This window comes from Manis javanica, chromosome 2, assembly GCF_040802235.1.
Source record: "Manis javanica isolate MJ-LG chromosome 2, MJ_LKY, whole genome shotgun sequence".
NCBI lineage: Eukaryota > Metazoa > Chordata > Mammalia > Pholidota > Manidae > Manis > Manis javanica.
Genome location: NC_133157.1, coordinates 43,271,558 through 43,289,859, shown reverse-complemented (window position 1 = coordinate 43,289,859; position 18,302 = coordinate 43,271,558).

Below are 18,302 nucleotides of genomic sequence, written 5' to 3'. Positions count from 1 at the left end.
AGACAAGAGAGAATAGTCAAGAGATTATTATAGCAGTTTATGTGAAAGATCATGATGGTATATAATGGTTATGATAGAATAGGTCATAAAATAAAGTGGTTGCTGTAAAGGTAATGAACATAGGTCAGATTCTGTACATATTTTCAAAGTAGAGATGACTGGATTTGCTGAGAAACTATATGGGGAGATGGATGGAAGGAATCAAGAATGACTCCAGATATTTGGAAGGAACAATATGAGTATTAGAGTTGCACTGATCGAAATTGAAAATAATTGGAGAGAAGTAAGTTTGGAAAGTAGAAATTAAGATTTCAGTTTGAAACAATTCAATTAAAAAATAGTCGGAGGATCTTAATAGATATTTTTTTCCAAAGAGATACAGATGACCAACAAACACATGAAAATATGCTCAACATCACTAATAATCAAGGAAATGAACATCAAACCACAATAATATATCACTTTACACTCAACAGAATGGCTAACATCAACAAGAAATAACAAGTGTTGGCAAAGATATGGAGAAAAGGGGACCCTCGTGCGCTGTTGGTGGGAATATGAATTGGTACAACCACTATGGAGAACAACATGGAACTTCCTCAAAACAATAAAAAATAGAACTACCATATGATCAGCAATTCCACTTCTGGGAATTTACCCAAAGAAATGAAACACTAATTTAAAAAGATACATGCACCCTACGTTAGCTGCATTGTTTACAATAAGCCAAGACAGGGAAACAACCTAAGTGTCCATCCATCAATGTATGAATGGACACAGGTGTGGTGTGTGTGTACATACACACATGTGCATGCACACTGGAATACCATTCATCCATAAAAAAGAATGAAATTTTGCCATTTGAGACAATATGAATAAAACTTGAGGATATTATGCTAAGTGAAATAAGTCAGAGAAAGACAAATATCAAGCACATTCACTTATATGTGGAATCTGGAAAAACAAAATAAATGAACCAGCAAAACAAAACTCATAGATTGCTAGGTGCCAGAGGGAAGAGAGACATTTCCATTTCCTTTTTTGAATTTTCAGCTTTTATCACAGTGCTTAGCACACAGAAAGTACTCAAAAATTGACTGAATGGATGGATATACATTATTAAATCTGCTTCTGTAGAATTTCCTAAGAATAATGCCTGCTTGTGCGTAAGGGCTCTCCATTGTCACTTAAACCTGTGCTACAAAATGGAAGAGAATGAGAGGAAAAGAGAAACTTTTCAAATAAGCTTTAAAGAGTTACTCCATAACCTCCACCCCTTGCCTTTCCTTCTAAAACAGATAAGTGAACGGAAAGGTATGGGATGTTGTACTTTTATTACAGAAGTAATTGGATATCTGTGACTCCTGTTACCCTCTCATAATATCTGTTGGATAGAACTATTGGCTTTCTCATTTTGGCTACATTCCCAGAACTGTATGTAAAGTGTTTTCCTGAAATATTGAAAAGGAACCTATGTTTTAAGTTTATCATCTCTCTACCTGAAAAATGGCTTATTCTTTTCCTGTTCAGATAACATTTTGTGTGGGCTTTTCTCTTCCTTTACTATTCAAGTTAAAACTGGAAACTGAAAGTTGCATACAAGCCAAGCATCTAATGATGGATAAGAGATACACATACCAATAAAGAAAAGAAAAGAAAGATGACTGGAATGTGTTTTTAGTGTCAATTAATGGAAGAAGAGGGGAATTCAATGTTCAATGATATTCTACCAGGTGCTAGGCTCTCTGCATGTATTATTTCTAATTAGAAATCTCTCACACACACAGACCTGGAAAGTAGATATTGTCCACTTGTTACAAAGACTGGCACAGACATATGAGGTTAAAAATAAAAATAATTAAAAAATTATTTTCCACTTTTTAAGTATAATATTATGTACTAATAAGTACTTAGTACTTACTGTTAAGTACTTCATCTGCATCATCTGCTTTAATTTTAGAATACCCTGGAAGGCATGTATTTTAATTCCATCTTTGAAGATGAGAAAACTAAAGCATCAAGAGATTTAGTAATTTGCTGAGTTAACCCGACTACCAAGTACACAGTCCTAGATATGACAGCTATTGAACACATACTTTTGCTGTCATTCTATGCAGTACATCAAGTAAAGTAGAGCTGCCAGGGAATTGAGAAATGCATGAAGATAAAGCAAAACATAGTCACTGAATAAATTTTGATAAATAGCATCAATGGTACAACAGTTTTGCTGATTATACTTACTAGCTAAGTCAGAATCTAGTTGCATTCCTCCAAAAATAAAGAAGAAGTTTACTTTTATTTCCAAATCTCTCAATGCATTCTGACTTGAACGATAGCCAAAATGTCTCAGAGCAGTCTAAATTCTGAAAACTCAACCCAAGATGAGAAAGATCTTGCATTCTGATACCTTACCAAGTAGCCAGCTAAATTATAATTGTATGTAAACAAAGAAAACCTTGTAATACATGTCTACCTATACATGTAATTTTTTCAAGAGTAATTTCTCCATAGGCAACTAAAGATGCATAGTAATGAAGAAGACAGCCTTTATAATCAGAATTGAGTTCCCCTGCCCTCACCAGTGGCACGGTATGAGATTTGCACATTACTTGGCCTAAGCCTCATGGAATGAGGAGGCATGACATTAATACCTACCTCACAGAATTACTGGGAAGAGCATTGAAACAATTAAGTTACCACAGTAGCTAACATAGAAAATGTGCTCAATAAATTGTTTCTGTCCCAGATGCCATTAGGAAATACAGACTAAAGCAGTAATGGTCACTTTAGACCCTGTGACAAAAGCATGAAGACTGACCCCAAATAGAGCACTGGTTTTTAAAAAGGTTCTAATGATTAAGCCTGATGCAGATAAATCACAGCATAGCTGCATGATTAAATTGCACTTTCTGTTTAATTGCATCTCAGGTGCCAGGTACTTGCTACAATTCCTATCTCTGCTGCAAAGAAAGTCTTGTGCTTTATAACTACAACAAAGTGGAAAGGAGACAATGTCCAAATAGAACCAAAACCTTAAGATATATGTGAACAGGGTCAGTGTACTCTCTAAGAATGGTAAGCCAACGATTTTGTAAAGTTATTTGACAACTTACAGAATCTGGAAGAAAGAACTTTTAAAGTTTTAGATCAAGCCTGGTTTTAGTTTTCCTAACAAGTTCAAATGAGTTGTACCCAACTCCTGGGGTCCTATGCAATTACCACAGCTGTTCATTTAGGACAGGAATTCAAGCCAATTCTTAGAAAGAAATGCTATTTTCTCTTCCCACATATGATATCATTACTACATACCCCTTTTACTGAGAACAGAATTCTGAGAAAAAAACATTATTTATTCTCTCAGAACTTTATCTCCAACATCATATTATCTCCACAAATCTAAACGCTGTTCAACTTAAGTTTTCCATTCAGTGGCCACTTTCATAAAATTTTTCCTGATGTTGCACTCAGATGTAAACCGGCTCTGCTTTTCTCCAATCATATAGTATTTTATTCTGCCTGTCATCTCTATCTCTACCTCTACTTCTATCACTGTCACTCTCACTCCCAAAGTTTCTAAAGGGCAAGGACTATTGTTCTATGCATCTCGTTTCTACAGAGATCTTAACATAAGGTCGTGAACATGCATAAATTCTTCCCCAAATTTGTCTTAGGGATTCAGTGTTTTGTAGGGACTAACATTATAACTGGCTACGTTGTTTTTGAGAGCTTTCCTTTTGCCACACATCCCAAGGCTCAAATATCAAATCTCTTTATTAAGGCTTTAGGTACATTATCTCATTCAATTCTCGAAACTGCCCCCATTTAGTGCTAATATGATACCCATCTTGTAAATTAGGAGGCTGAGACTTAGAGAACGTGAGCCATGGACCTAAGGTCCCCGAGTGGTGATGTTTATTTGGTCCTTACTCCAGGGTACACGCTGTTGCCCTCTATGCTGAACACCATCACCACAGGTACCCAATAAATCCTGTCTATGAATAAACAGATAAAATCTCACAGATTGTGTTTTGTGTTGCTGCTATGCAACTCTAAGATGAAATGTCAGCAAATGATCACATTTTTTCAAAAGTTAAGAAACTCCTTTCATAAAAACAGTAGACAAAGACTAATATTTAAATATTTCTTTATCCTTTGAACAATCCAGTGATACGTATATAATACATCTTGAGTACTATAGAGAGCATTCAAGTTTGTTCCCAGTGACTTGTAAACTGCTAGTTACTTAGTGAGTTATGAAGGCCTTCGCCTTGAATTTAAAATTTCAAAATGACAGAAGAATTTTTCACATTTCCTGTGGGTAGTCAAATCAGTTATTCAAGCAAGAACGCTTCACTTCCTGTTAATAATTCTATATTGTATATTTGCCATCTGCTGGGAGAGTGAATCTTAAATGTTCTCAACACACACAACACACAAACGGTGTGGTGACTGTGCAGGATTATAGACAATTAGCTTAACTGTGTTAATCATTTCATGGAGTATGCCTATATCAAATCATACTGTACACTTTAAATATAAACTTGCATATATTTATAACCTATTTCTGTTCCACTCCAAAAGAGGTGAAATCAATGGTTTTAAATTTTTCCTAACAATTACTAATCCTTACTTTGACCCATATTGCAGACAGATGCCGTTGTTTGTGAGCAACATAGAATAAAAATTTCATCTAGACTCAAAAAAAAAAAAAGAAACAAAAAGACCAGGATAAATGTAATCCTTGAACAGATCAGTTTTGAAGAAGAGGGTGTGGCTAGCCTGGTGAGTGTATTAGCTCCTCTCTAAGTACAGTGTACTCTGAATTATTCACTCATCCTGGGCTCTTAAGTGGGAATTTATTGAGGCAATACTGTAGTTTCTGGAACTATGGGTTAAACACAGAAGAAGACAACATGCTTCTATGCACACTAGCTGAGTTTGGCTTTTCTTGAATGAGGATTTGTACTTTAATATATGAAAAGCCTGTGCTTCATGCAGAAAGGAAATTGAAAGCAAGAAATCTATTCTTGAGAGTATGAAACACCTACCTGTTAATGTCCTTAAAGTGGTACATAAAGAGTATAATACGCAAAAACAAAAATAAATCTAGTGTTTGAGCCCTAGCTTTCTCTCATGACCCTTAAAACAAGACATGGCCAGATACCCAGATAAGCACAGTTGCATGATGGGTGATCATGGGCTCTGAAGTCAGACTGCCTAGCCTCTGTTCCAAGCTCAGCATCCACTAGCTGCACATCCTTAATGTAACTCAGTTTCCTAAGTGAGAGTTCTGGGAGCACAGGATATCACACATAATAAGTACTTCACTGTTAGCTATTATTAGTGTTTCTACCTATTTTTAAGTGATTAAATGTTTCTAAACTTTACTAATAAGAAAAGAAAATTGTACAAGGAAAATGAAGACTTGCAGATTTTGCTAGTAGGACTCATAATATTATGCCATATTCATTTTAAATCAAGGGCAGTTGTTTATTCATTTTAAATCATAGTAAGGGGGGATGCTAATGTTTTGGGGTTTTGTGTCTTGTTTGTCTTTTTTTACTTTTGAGAGCACTTGACTATGTCTGAAGAAAGGGCAGTTTATAAAAATTCTCCCTGTTGCATAAGTAACAAGATTACCACCATTGGGCATGCCAGAAAGTAAAAGAGCAAATTTCCGGTCCAGAAACAATTGTCTACAAGATGTGTTTCCTAAAAACTTTAGTGCACCTAAATTCTACTGTAGATGCTCTAGGAAAACTCATTGTTTATAGGGGTTATTCTAATTAGGTCATTTTAAATCTATTTTTGGCTCTATTTTTATGGTTGTAAAAAAAAAAACAGTTCTGCTCAATTTGTCTCAGAAAAATAAATGGCTTATGGAAAGAACACTTGCAAAATTCTGAGGAACACTAGCTGCAGGAGTATAGGAACTGGGCAGCTCTAGCCCAAAGCTCCCCTTCTCTCCTTCCTTCTGTCCTATCTTATCTCCTCTCTTTTCTCTCTTCTTTTTCTCATTCTTCTCCTCCTTCTCTCCTTCTCCCACTCACTCTTCACTTATCTATGGTCACGAGCATTGGATAACATACCCATTTCCTATGCCACGTAGATGGCAGGCAGGAAGAGTGTCTAAGAAGGACTCAGAATGAGAGCAGCACCCTAAAGCATTCCACCCCTTGCCTGGAAGCACTCTTGCCTCTGTAAATACATCAGAAGTAGTGTCTGTGTAATAGTGTCCATCTATCATATATACAACTACCACCAAGCCCCATTCTTAAGTACAGGTGTCTTCCAAACAATCTGAAATTCATAAGAATTTAATTTTTTTTAATTTTACTTAATCATATTCAGAACTTCAGAGCTTCTGATGAAATAACTGTGAGGTTTTCAATATGATTCTAGCTCAAAGCAAAGGACCTTGGTCTTTTGATTAGCATGTTTAATTTTATCTCGGGTAAATGTACTGATTTTTCAAAGTTTTTAGAAATATCAAAGAGGTTGTATAGTACTAAAACCTACCCCAAAAACTGCCTTCAGATACAGGTTTGAAAAATGATAAACTAAATTCCAAATTTCACACAATAGTATTCTTTTGTAGGAAAAGGACTAGATAGTAAATGGTTTTATGTGAAGTAAAAGTGTTGGTATGGGCTGTACTGATCCGTGTTTCATCTCAAGATGAAAAGGTGAAAGAAATCACACTTGAGAGCGATGGAGCTTCCTGAGACAGAATGCTGTTAGAGCACTTGTAATTGATGAAAATGTCTCTTGGTTTAGTCTGTTCACATATGATTGGAGCCCCATGACCAGACAAGCAGGAAAAATAAGCCATCATTTCAGGAGAGAAGGGAGGGTTCTTCCAATCATTTTCTGAGGTTAAATTCAATATCTATATGGCATCAGAAACTTTAGTTGAATTTTCTTTTTCCCTGAAATACCCCTTGTAGCAATATATGTGGGAATTGTCCAGGCCTTTTTTTTTTTCCCTCTTGAGATCTTAATCCAGAAACTGGAGGATTTTCTAAATTTACCATGACCACAGACTCTAAAACTCTAATTACAATGAACATGCTATTAAAACAGTTGCTGCCATTCATTCATTCAACAAAAAGCACAAACACCAAACACTGTGATAGGTATTAGAGTAAGAACATGACCATCATGGAATTTTTGTTATGAAACAATTACAGTAAAGGTTAAGGAGTCTCATACCAGAAGAGAAAAAGCTGAGTGCTATGGTGGATCAGTATTGTCAAAAAACAAATTTCTGACCCCACTGATGGTGGGTCAGTATTGTCAAAAAACATATGAATCGTTCCTGGATAAAATCTTTAGTGGCCAGGATACAAATTATCATGATTTTGTTTTTTCATTTCCACAGTAACTGACATCATACCAAATGTGCCTAACCTGGAAACCTGTTCAGGGCAGAACAGGGCTCTCAGCAGACCTGTGATAAATATGTAGCATGAGCAAGAAACAAACTTTTAATGTGCTCAGCCTTTGAGAATTAGGGTCTGTTTTCTTCTGTATAATCTTAACTATCCATATTTGTGTGAATACTATGTGGGACATACAGAAAGTATACCTAACCCAAACTTGGATGACAGGAAATGTTTCTTTGTATATTATATATACATTCACAAGTTATTTCCAAAATTACTTTATCACCTAGGCAAGTATAAACTCTACGGCCATAGCACTTTGCATAAATTGCCTGCCCTGTAACTAATGGTTTCAGTTAGATGGATCAAAAATAAAACTAGCTTTTGAAATTCAACTTCAGTATTCTTCAGTAGTACCTCTTAACCAGATTCCTGGTTCTAGATAAATCCTGGCTCTATTACACTATAGAGTCAGGGAAAGCTACATGTATATTTATTTTGATGTCCAGCAGAGCCTTCGCCAGCTAAACTGGAATAATAATTACATAAAATATTTATTATTATCTTTGTTCAAAACAGGTAATCAACAAAATGCAATTTTCTCCTAAAACAACTGTTCTCTGCCTCTTTCATATTTGAAAGCTGATGAACTCTAAACTAGATATAGAAACAAGACATTAAGTTGCTTCTACAATACTGGAACACAAGACCTTTGAAAAATTGAAAATGATCATTATTTATAAAATTGACATATATATATTTTCCCCCTAAAATAAATTATAATTGATACAGTGCTGGTAAAATGAAATATTTTGTTCAGATACTTTTAGATTTTCAATTGTGAGATTTCCTAGTGTCTTCCCGAAAATCTCTAAATTTATTGTTTATTTTTTATCAATATTATCAGCTTTTGAAAAGTCAGAAACACCTATTCTACAGACCTCAGTCAGATTTAATTCTACATACTGCTTCAGTTTACAAGTAATAGGAATTTTGCATGAGTAATTTTAACAAGATTGGGAACCTAATGCTTCAAAGGGTGTATTTGTGTTTTCAAGTATCCCATGGGCCTTCAGTACTCTTGCTAAGTGCTGCTTCATTTCCTCCAACTCTTAATAAAGCTAAACTCTGCTAGTCTTCCATGAAATGATTTATAAAGAAATGTTCCATTTTCCTTGCTGATAAGAATGCTTCCCACTGCACACTGCAGCATCTTCAAATAGATATTCATTTGAAAGAGGAAAAAGATTTTTTTAATGATCATGCTGCCATAATTTACAGTTGTTAGCTGAGAGAAGATTAATCCAAAGAGACTTGATGAATTCTATGCCAAAAAACACAGCTAAGAAGCATTCAACTAAAGCAAAATATTTTCTGGTTGCATTTCATCTTTGGAGAACTCAGGCATACACCTACAAATGAAACAAAAAGACTGAATCTTTGTAAATTCTTTACATCCACCTTCTTATTGAGTGATCAAAATCAAAAAAATCTCAAAAATGACTGACGACACCTCTGAATGTGTGTCTGAGAGAAATCAGGAAGTTCTTGGTAAAATTTATTCAGGGACTTTAACAGAAGACCATTTAAAAATGTGCCAATCAGCTTGCATGTTAAATATCTAAGGAGAGACCACATTTAGGTTTTTCTCAACCCAAATCTGCAGGTTCAGGCCATTTGCATATAATTTCAATGAGCACGTGATTAGCAGCCATACTGCTTTGATTCATCTGACTTTAATGGAACCCTTGGGGATTGACTCAATTCAACTGACTGGTTTCTTGCTATATTAAATTTTCCCTAATTTGATTGACTACATCATAATATTATAGACTATTTGTCACAGCATGATTCTATATTTGGTTCTCTGTGAGTTTAGGCAAGTTAGCTATTTTCTTAAAGCTTTGATTTCTAATTTCAAAATTTGAGGATATGGCTGTCACTAGCAAATGTCTTCAGGGTAAAAAGTGGAAATAAAGGCTATTACTAATGACACATTACTTCACCATTAAAACAATGAGTGTGGGTTGCGAAGTTTTTAAGTTCTTAAGTTCACTTTAAAAGCACTTTCCCCTCAAGACAAATGCTGGGCATAGAAGCCACAGGGCACAAATCTGCAAAGAAGTAAAAAGCTAACCTTTTCAAACAATATGGCTTCTCTCTCACTTACCAACTTTACATTTCCCTGTATGGCCCTGGAAGATGACTGGTTAGCCAGAGACTGGTAAGATTCCTCAAGGGAGGAACAACTTAAGACAGGCACAGTTGCAGAGGGGCCATCAGGTGAGAAATTGGGGATCAACAGAGGTGAGGCTTAGAACCTCACCCCCCCTGTTTTGAGAGAAATCTTCTGCATCCGTGGATGTTTTATTACCTTTGTCTAGCTTGGATTAACACTTAGTCTACAGGCACAATCATCTACATTTGCTCTCTTACAACACTAAACTATGTTTTCTACCTTTATCTTGCATCTACCTACCACTTCAGCATTTTATTAAAAATAATAATAATAATAATAATAATAATAATAATAAGGGAGAAATGTGGGATCCACATATAAATCAAGTATAAAAATCAAACGAATATTCATATTTGACATGATTGTTTATAGTTCATAATGCGTGATCAAAACCGAAAGTTTCTGTGATGACTGCCCTTGTACTGTCCACCATGTAAGAACTTATTCACTATGTAAGAATTTGTTCACCATGTAAGAACTTGTTCATTATTCTTCAGAAGATTGAAGACTGACGAAAATTGGGCTTGGGGTGGATTAATGATTGTGCATTGAGCATTGACTCCCCTATACAGAATTTTATTGTTGTTAACAACCATTTGATCAATAAATATGAGAGATGCCCTCTCAAAAAAAAAAAAAAAAAGCACTTTCCAATTCTGCTCTCAGAGGAGGTGTGTGGTGTGCATGTACTCACATGCACAAAGATTTGGTCCATGCTTACATTTGGCACAATGCCTTTAATTACAGGAGGCATTATATGGGCATCTCAGTGTCTCACTTCATGATTTACCATGTGTCCCAATGCTAAATATACAGATTACGCTGTGAGAGCTGGAGTAATTATAACCTTCCAAATCCTAGACTCTCAAGCCTCCTCATTTCACAGGACACCATTCGTTTATTTTCTCAAAGCTGATTTCAGCATTTTTGGCAGATGTTTTATGAATGTTGTAAATGGGTACAAAACGGAGAAATATCCTAACATTGAGGGTAGTAAATATCGTTGTCATGAGCCTAAGGGTTCTCTGCACACATTAGAAGAAAGTACTCTCCAAAGACAATGGTTAGGAGTTAAAAAAGAATAAATCAGTATTGTAATAATCATAAAAAAGCAATTGCATGCTGGTATTAGATGGTCTCTGGGTAACCAGGTGCTAATAATTTTGCTATATTAATGAAGATGTAAAGTCATATTGGCCTACTCATTTGGATGGCATTTGCTTCAGCATTAGGAAGGCTTGATGTCTTCCTTTTAAACTCGAGTTATTAACTTGACCCTGTTATTGAGAGTGCAATCCTTAATTTAAGGGTAATTTACAATGGCATCTATAACATTAGATATAAACGGGACATTAGCTGAGGGGGGAGTGGAGGACATTCATGCATTTTTATGCTCTATGATGGCTGACAAAGGATCAAGCCTGTGGCACAGACAGCAGATATTTACACCTTGCCTTTTTCCCGATCCTTCTCACCTCACAAATCCCAGACCATAAAGATCATGTAGAGAAACACAAATGCAGAGGTCTGAATTGTTTCACATCCAGTGCAAGGTCTAAAGCATTACCTTCTTCAACAGTGAAATAAATCAGTTCCTATAGAATTTTATACACCTAATTTTTCACTAAATATACATATTTTTTATTTTTTAATATCACCTAAATAAAGACTTTTACTTCAGTAATTTATCAGATGCAGAAAACAATTGTTTTTTTTGGATTTGAGTCAATTTTTATTTTTACAGAAAAGAAAAAACCCTCATCAATAAAAGATTGGTAAGGATGGGATCACTGAAGTATACAATCTCTATTGGAGATTCAATATGGTCAAACCAAAGCAAGTATGGGCATACCAGTCAGTAAAAATTTCCAAGGAAAGCTCTAATGGCCTATTTATCACTATGGCAGAAAATGAGAAGTATACCTACTATTCCTCCATTGTCCCAATACTTTCCTGGCAACTGGTCCTGGCCCATAGTAAGTATTAGAATTGGCTCAATCTACTTTAGTGAATCCCAGCTCTGGCTACTTACTACAATCATCTAGGATGCTTTAAAAAAAACACTGATGTTTGAACTCCACGCTAGGCCAATAATTTCAAAACTTAAGTAGGACATGAACTTTTCAGTTCCCCAAGTAATTCTAAAATTCATCCAAGATTGAGAACCTTAACCTACTTATTTTTTGTGATGTGAGAAGCAAGAAAAGCCCTCCAGACCAGAAGTATTCTTTTCCCTAACTTACTATAGTGCCTGACATTCCACTATTAAAACAATTTATTGTGTGTCTCCTAGGGGCTGTAGTGTCCAATAACACATGGGCTAGTAACTGAGATGTGGCTAGTCCAAATTGAGATGTGCTCCAAGAGTAAAATGTAAACCAAATTTCATGATGTAAAGAATACACCTGTTTGTTTTTTCATGTGAAACCTTCATAGGAGTGTATATCAATAATACCTTAATAAAAAATTTTAAAAAAAAGAATACATCTGGCAAACGGTCAACAAGGGGTTGCACTGTCATTGATGGAGGAACACAGAAAGGCAAACACCCCTAGCGTGGTGTCACTCTACAGCCTTACATGAAAAACAATCTGAGCAGCCACTACCCTCTCTTGAAGGCTGCTAAGCACTGGCTCCACTCCCAATTCTACTCATCTACAAGCCTTTTCCCTAGTGAACTGTCCATTTTCTGCTGCTTTTCTATTGCTCATGAAAATGTTCCAGCTGAAGTATTTCTTCTGTTCCTACCCCACTCCTCTACCTCCACCTCCAATCAGAGCCTTGGTAAATACCACGCTCTTTAAGCTATAGTCTAAAGATTGCTTCTACTGTCTTTCCTCATCAGATTAATGTAAATGATCTCTAGAAATTCTACCCTCACACAGCACATTGTTTGCAGTTCCACATGGCAATTATAAGCTCTTCTTGATCCATCAGTTGTTTCTGTCAAGTCCTCTAGAATATAAGATCCTGGAGGGAAGGACTACATTCTACTAACTGTATCCATTGTGATGCCTGCCTCAAGGGCTTGTAATTTACAGCCATTAAATATTGTAGAACTGAAGTAAATCTTCAGGAAAAAATACTTAAGCCAGTGAACACTATAGCTTTCTAAAGGTTAACTTTGTATATTTACAGAAATCAATTCTGATTTTATTTGTAGATAATACTAATTATTTGTATCTAGTGATTATACCTTTTAGATTATTATACTCGATTATCTAGTATCTCATACCTTCTGAACATTTCAAAACACAGAAGAATTCTAAGTTCCCTTTGAAAAAAGTTGTGACTTTGACTCCATGTGAATTGCAGGCCGTGGCCATCACTAAACATGCACGAAGAAAGGGAGAGAGTAAAAGCCGACTTGTACCAGAGGCAGGATCTGGTGAGTATGTCAGGACATACTGTAGAAGATAATTACTTTAATGTCCTATGAAATACAGATTTCCCCTTCTATCCAAAAGTAGAGTATTCCTATGAAATCCTTCATAAGCCAAAATAGAGTAAAGTAAAGAAGCAATTACCACTTATTTATGTGGAAAAACTATCGACAGTTCCCAGACCTAAAAAAATAATCTCTATTAGGCTTTTCTGATACCTTAGGATACATCTTGGTAAGGAATGCACAAAATAAATCCAGATTAAACACAGCTATTCACAGATACAGTTCAAAGCTACGATGGCTGGACACAGAGATGCTGAGTGTGGTTCTGGGGGAGCCACTATTGCTGCTGGGGGCACGAGCTGCCTCTATGCCAGCTGCTGCAATACAAATGATGAACACATTTCCCTTTTTGCCTTTTTTCATAAAGATGAGAATCCTCTTCAGATTTTTTTAGGTTAATGAAAACAGGTACCAATGTGCAAATTTTGTAGAAGTGAAGTGGCAAAACCCAAACTTTTGAAAAGCAAGGATATCTGTAACCATTTTGTTTATTCCAAATTTACCTATTAAGATGCAGAGAAATGAACAATTTTAAATAGAAGGCTGAGTCTCTTTAGGCTTAAAATATAAGGGATGTATCATGAACATTCAACATTTTTAACTATTTGGAGTTGTCTTATTTCAGTATTTATTAACTCCTAACTAAAAGCATTCGCCAACTCTCACTCAGGTTAGAGGTAACTATAGGAATGAAATTTTAACTTTTCATTATAGGTAAATAGCATTAAACTATGGATAACATAGTGACAAAATTTTATCTTACACACTTATAAGGTGACTCTCATGTACTGGCCATAAATTTGGTGGTGTAGCCTCTAATAGCCAAAGGTGGAAACCCGAGTTAACTGGCAACACCTATTTTTCTGACTTATCTCAGAGATGGGTCATCCCTCCTTGTACGTTGAAATCCAAGGTTGCTGCCTAACTGGCCAAGCTCTCTAATTCAGCCCTAGTCAGAAGCCAAAAATATATTCAAGATTAAGATGCTAGATCTATTGATCGAAGGGGAGATCAATATAATTATTTGATTCTGTAACAACTAATTTAAATACCTGTTGAAACCATTGATTCTTAAATTTCCCCAGTTCCTCCACCTAACTATGAGGATTCTTGGAATTTGACTATGCTTCTCTGAAGTTTCAAATTCCTCATCACTAATTATCAGGGAAATGAAAATTAAAACCATAATGAGATATCACCTCACACCAGTTAGGATGGTCAACATAGAAAAGAGTAGGAACAACAAATGCTGGCGAGGATGCGGAGAAAGGGGAACCCTCCTACATAGCTGGTGTGTATGTAAACTAGTTCAACTGTTGTGGAAAGCAGTATGGAGATTCCTCAAAAAACTAAAAACAGAAATACCATTTGACCTGGGAATTCCACTCCTAGGAATTTAGCCAAAGAAAACAACTTCTCAGATTCAAAAAGAGATATGCACCCCTATGTTTATCGCTGCACTGTTTACCATAGCCAAGATATGGAAGCAACCTAAGTGTCCATCAGTAGATGAGTGGATAAAGAAGATGTGGTACATATATACAATGATATACTATTCAGCCATAAGAAAAAAACAAATCCTACCATTTGCAACAACATGGAGGGACCTAGAGGGTATTATGCTCAGTGAAGTAAGTCAGGCAGAGAAAGACAAATACCAAATGATTTCCCTTATTTTTAGAGTATAACAATGAAGCAAAACTGAAGAAACAAAATAGCAGCAGACTCACAGACTCCAAGAATGAACTAGTGGTTACCAAAGGGGAGGGGGCGTGGGTGTAAAGAGGAGGCAAGGGAGAAGGGGATTGTGTGGTATTATGATTGGTGCACATGGTGTGTGTGGGGTCATGGGGAAGACTGTAGCTCAGAGAAGACAAACAGGAAATCTGTGACATCTTACTACACTGATGGACAGTGACTGCAATGGGGTATGGGGGTGACTTGATAATAAGAGTGAATGTAATAACCACATTGTTTTTCTTGTGAAACCTTCATAAGAGTGTATACCAATGATACCTTAATAGGAAAATTAAATAAATAAATAATGTATAATTTTGATGGCACAGAAAACTGATATAGTATATTTGGAAAACAATGAAGAATACATAAGAAGAGATATCAAAATGTTCATACCCTATGATTCTGTAATTTACTCCTATGAAACAATTCAACAGAAAAATCAAGTTTTATCCATGATGACATTCTGTGCTAGGCAATATTATTATTTGAAAAGAGTAAATATTTAGCATTGCTTGAATAGCAATGGCATCTCTTCATAAAGTTATATTATGTCTACCCTAAAATAAATGATTTTCAAGGCATGATTGCAATATCTTAGAGAACATTTGATAACAGTTGCATACAAAAACCACAATTATGCTATTTTAATAACTATATAAAATGCATATAACCATATATACCTTCTTCAAAAAATGTGCACACATGAAAAGTCAATTTAGAATGATCAAATAATGGGCACTTTCATTGATGAAAATCATCTTTATTGTTTTTATTTTTAACAATGAAAGGCAAGTGAGAGAAGAGCCTTAAGACCTCTCCTATTATACAAAACACTGAATACCAGCAACAGGAACATTAAGAACCACTGAGTGTTTGTATGCCAGGTCATTATAGAAGTCACAGACTTATCATACAAGTTAGCATGTTTGTGATTATGACAGTTCACTGCCCTTCTTCTTCACTAGAATATAAGACTTGTAAGGTCCTGGGAGTAGGTATACCTTATTTAGTGCTTATCTCCAGTATTTTCACAAAAACATGCACATTGTAAGTAATATACAGGTATGCTTATCCAATAAAGGTATGCTGACCAAAAACATGTCATTTCTACACACTGGCTGTTACTTGAAAATCTACCTCAAATCTATATTTTTATTTCAAGAAAGGAAATGCTTTCAATTGTTGTCATTTATAATTGGTATTTTGCTGAGAGCTGACTTGGATAAGAGAAATTAGCTCTTAAGTGGAATGGAAAGTGGACAAACTCTATAAAGGTCAATAGATGGAATGAGATGTCGTCACCTACTTGAACAATTCTGTTTTGCTAAATATTTACACTTTTCAAATAATGATATTGCCCAGCACAGAACATACCATTAAAGGTATAATTTGCTTTTTTTATAACTACATGCAGGTCTAGTCACTTTGATTTGAATTTGTACTACTATTAACTCAATTCTAACATAATGTATAGTAAATTAGCTACAATAAAACCAGTGCTCAAATCAACAAATAAAGAACCTCAATTACTCAAATATGTATTGTACATTATTTTCAGCATTATGCTTATAGATGGAAAAGTTAATACTGAATATTGACTTAGAAAAGAGTTTTATATATGATATCCAAAACTAAATGACAATCTTTCAATTCTTTGACTTCTTCCAAATTCACAATATAAAGTTATAGTTTTTAGCACTAAAGAAATTGAAGATCTAGACAGAGCCTCCAACATGAATACTCTAAATTTTACAAATGAACAAATGGAAGATCAAAGAGGTAAAGTTATCTTTCCAAAATTCAAATAGTAGACTCAACTTCAGATCAACAACACTTTCTCATACACCATTAATGCATTCTTGAATGATGTCTCTCAAACATTATAAAATTCACTGTTATCAAGAAAGGATTTGATTGTGCTTAAGAAATTATATGTGCTGAGTTGAAGAAAATGTCCTTCTCTGAGAAAAGGGACAAAATAAATTGAATATCTAAATCTCCAATCTAAATCTTACTCAGAGCTTTATAGTCATGCCAATGAATAATTTTGAAAATAGAAATTACACAAAAATACATTTAAAAAATCATTACTTGACCAAAAATATAACATTCCTTCAAACTTTTAATTGAATATTTTATTTATGTAGAATTCTTTTGGGGAATTTCACACTTTAGTAAAGTATGTACCAGAGTCTATCTATATTGCTACATGGAGTTAAAGAAAATGAAAAGCTGTTTAAAAATCTGAAACATAATTTCAACAGCATCTCATGTCCCAAAAACTCTGTGTCTGGTAAGATAAAATAAAACTAATTTCTAATTGATTTTCAAGCTTTGAAAGTCATCCTTCTAATATACAAATTATTTGATTTCTAGTGGTCACTGTTTGATTGAAAATAGTACATATTGTGTAATTTAAAAACTAAAGACATAGCTAACTCATTTCAAAAGATTCCTTTGAAGATGTCTACTTAGGATCATTTCTGATGTTCAAAGAAATAATATTCATGTGGGACTTAGGTACATATTTCTCTACCAATAGGATAATTTGCCACAAGCAATTACAGAGCATACATTTAATGTAATAATACTGCCTTTGGAATTTTCAGACAGTTAAACTAGCTTTCCTTGTCAGTTGAAAAGTTGTGAGGTACAGGGAAATTTAAGGCCTATTAAACTTAATGACCCTTCCGTCTCCTTTAAAGAAAATGAAAAGACATCATCTTCAGTGAAACTTTTACATTTAAAATGATGAAGGACCACTAAAGACAAATGATTTGCAGAAAGGATGGTGCATGAAAGTGAAAATCTTTGATTTCTTGGAGCTGTGTCTATAAACACCATTAGAATATAAACACCATTAGAATTGTTTTTTTAGATAATTTGTATAGGTCATGTAAAACTGTGTCTGAACAAACGAAACAAGATCTCAGATGCAAAGAGACAGATGCACCCCTATGTTTATCGTAGCACTATTTGCAATAGCCAAGATAAGGAAGCAACCTAAGTGTCCATCAGCAGATGAATGGAAAAGGAAGATGTGGTACATACACACAATGGAATATTATTCAATCATAATAAGAAAACAAATCTTACCATTTGCAACAACATGGAGGGAGCTAGAGGCTATTATGTTCAGTGAAATAAGCCAAGTGGAGAAAGACAAGTACCAAATGATTTCCCTCATTTGTGGAGAATGACAACAAAGTAAAACTGAAAGAACAAAACAGCAGCAGACTCACAGACTCCAAGAAGGGACTAGTGGTTACCAAAAGCGAGGTATGGGGGAGTTTGGGTGGGGAGGGGTGTAGAAGGGGTTTGGGGGGTATTATGATTGGCATACATAGTGTGGGGGGGTCGTGGGGAGGACAGTGTAGCACAGAGAAGACAAGTAGTGACTCTGTGGCATCTTACTACACTGATAGACAGTGACTTCAGTGGGGTATGGGAGTATTTGATAATATGGGTGAATGTAATAACCACAGTGTTT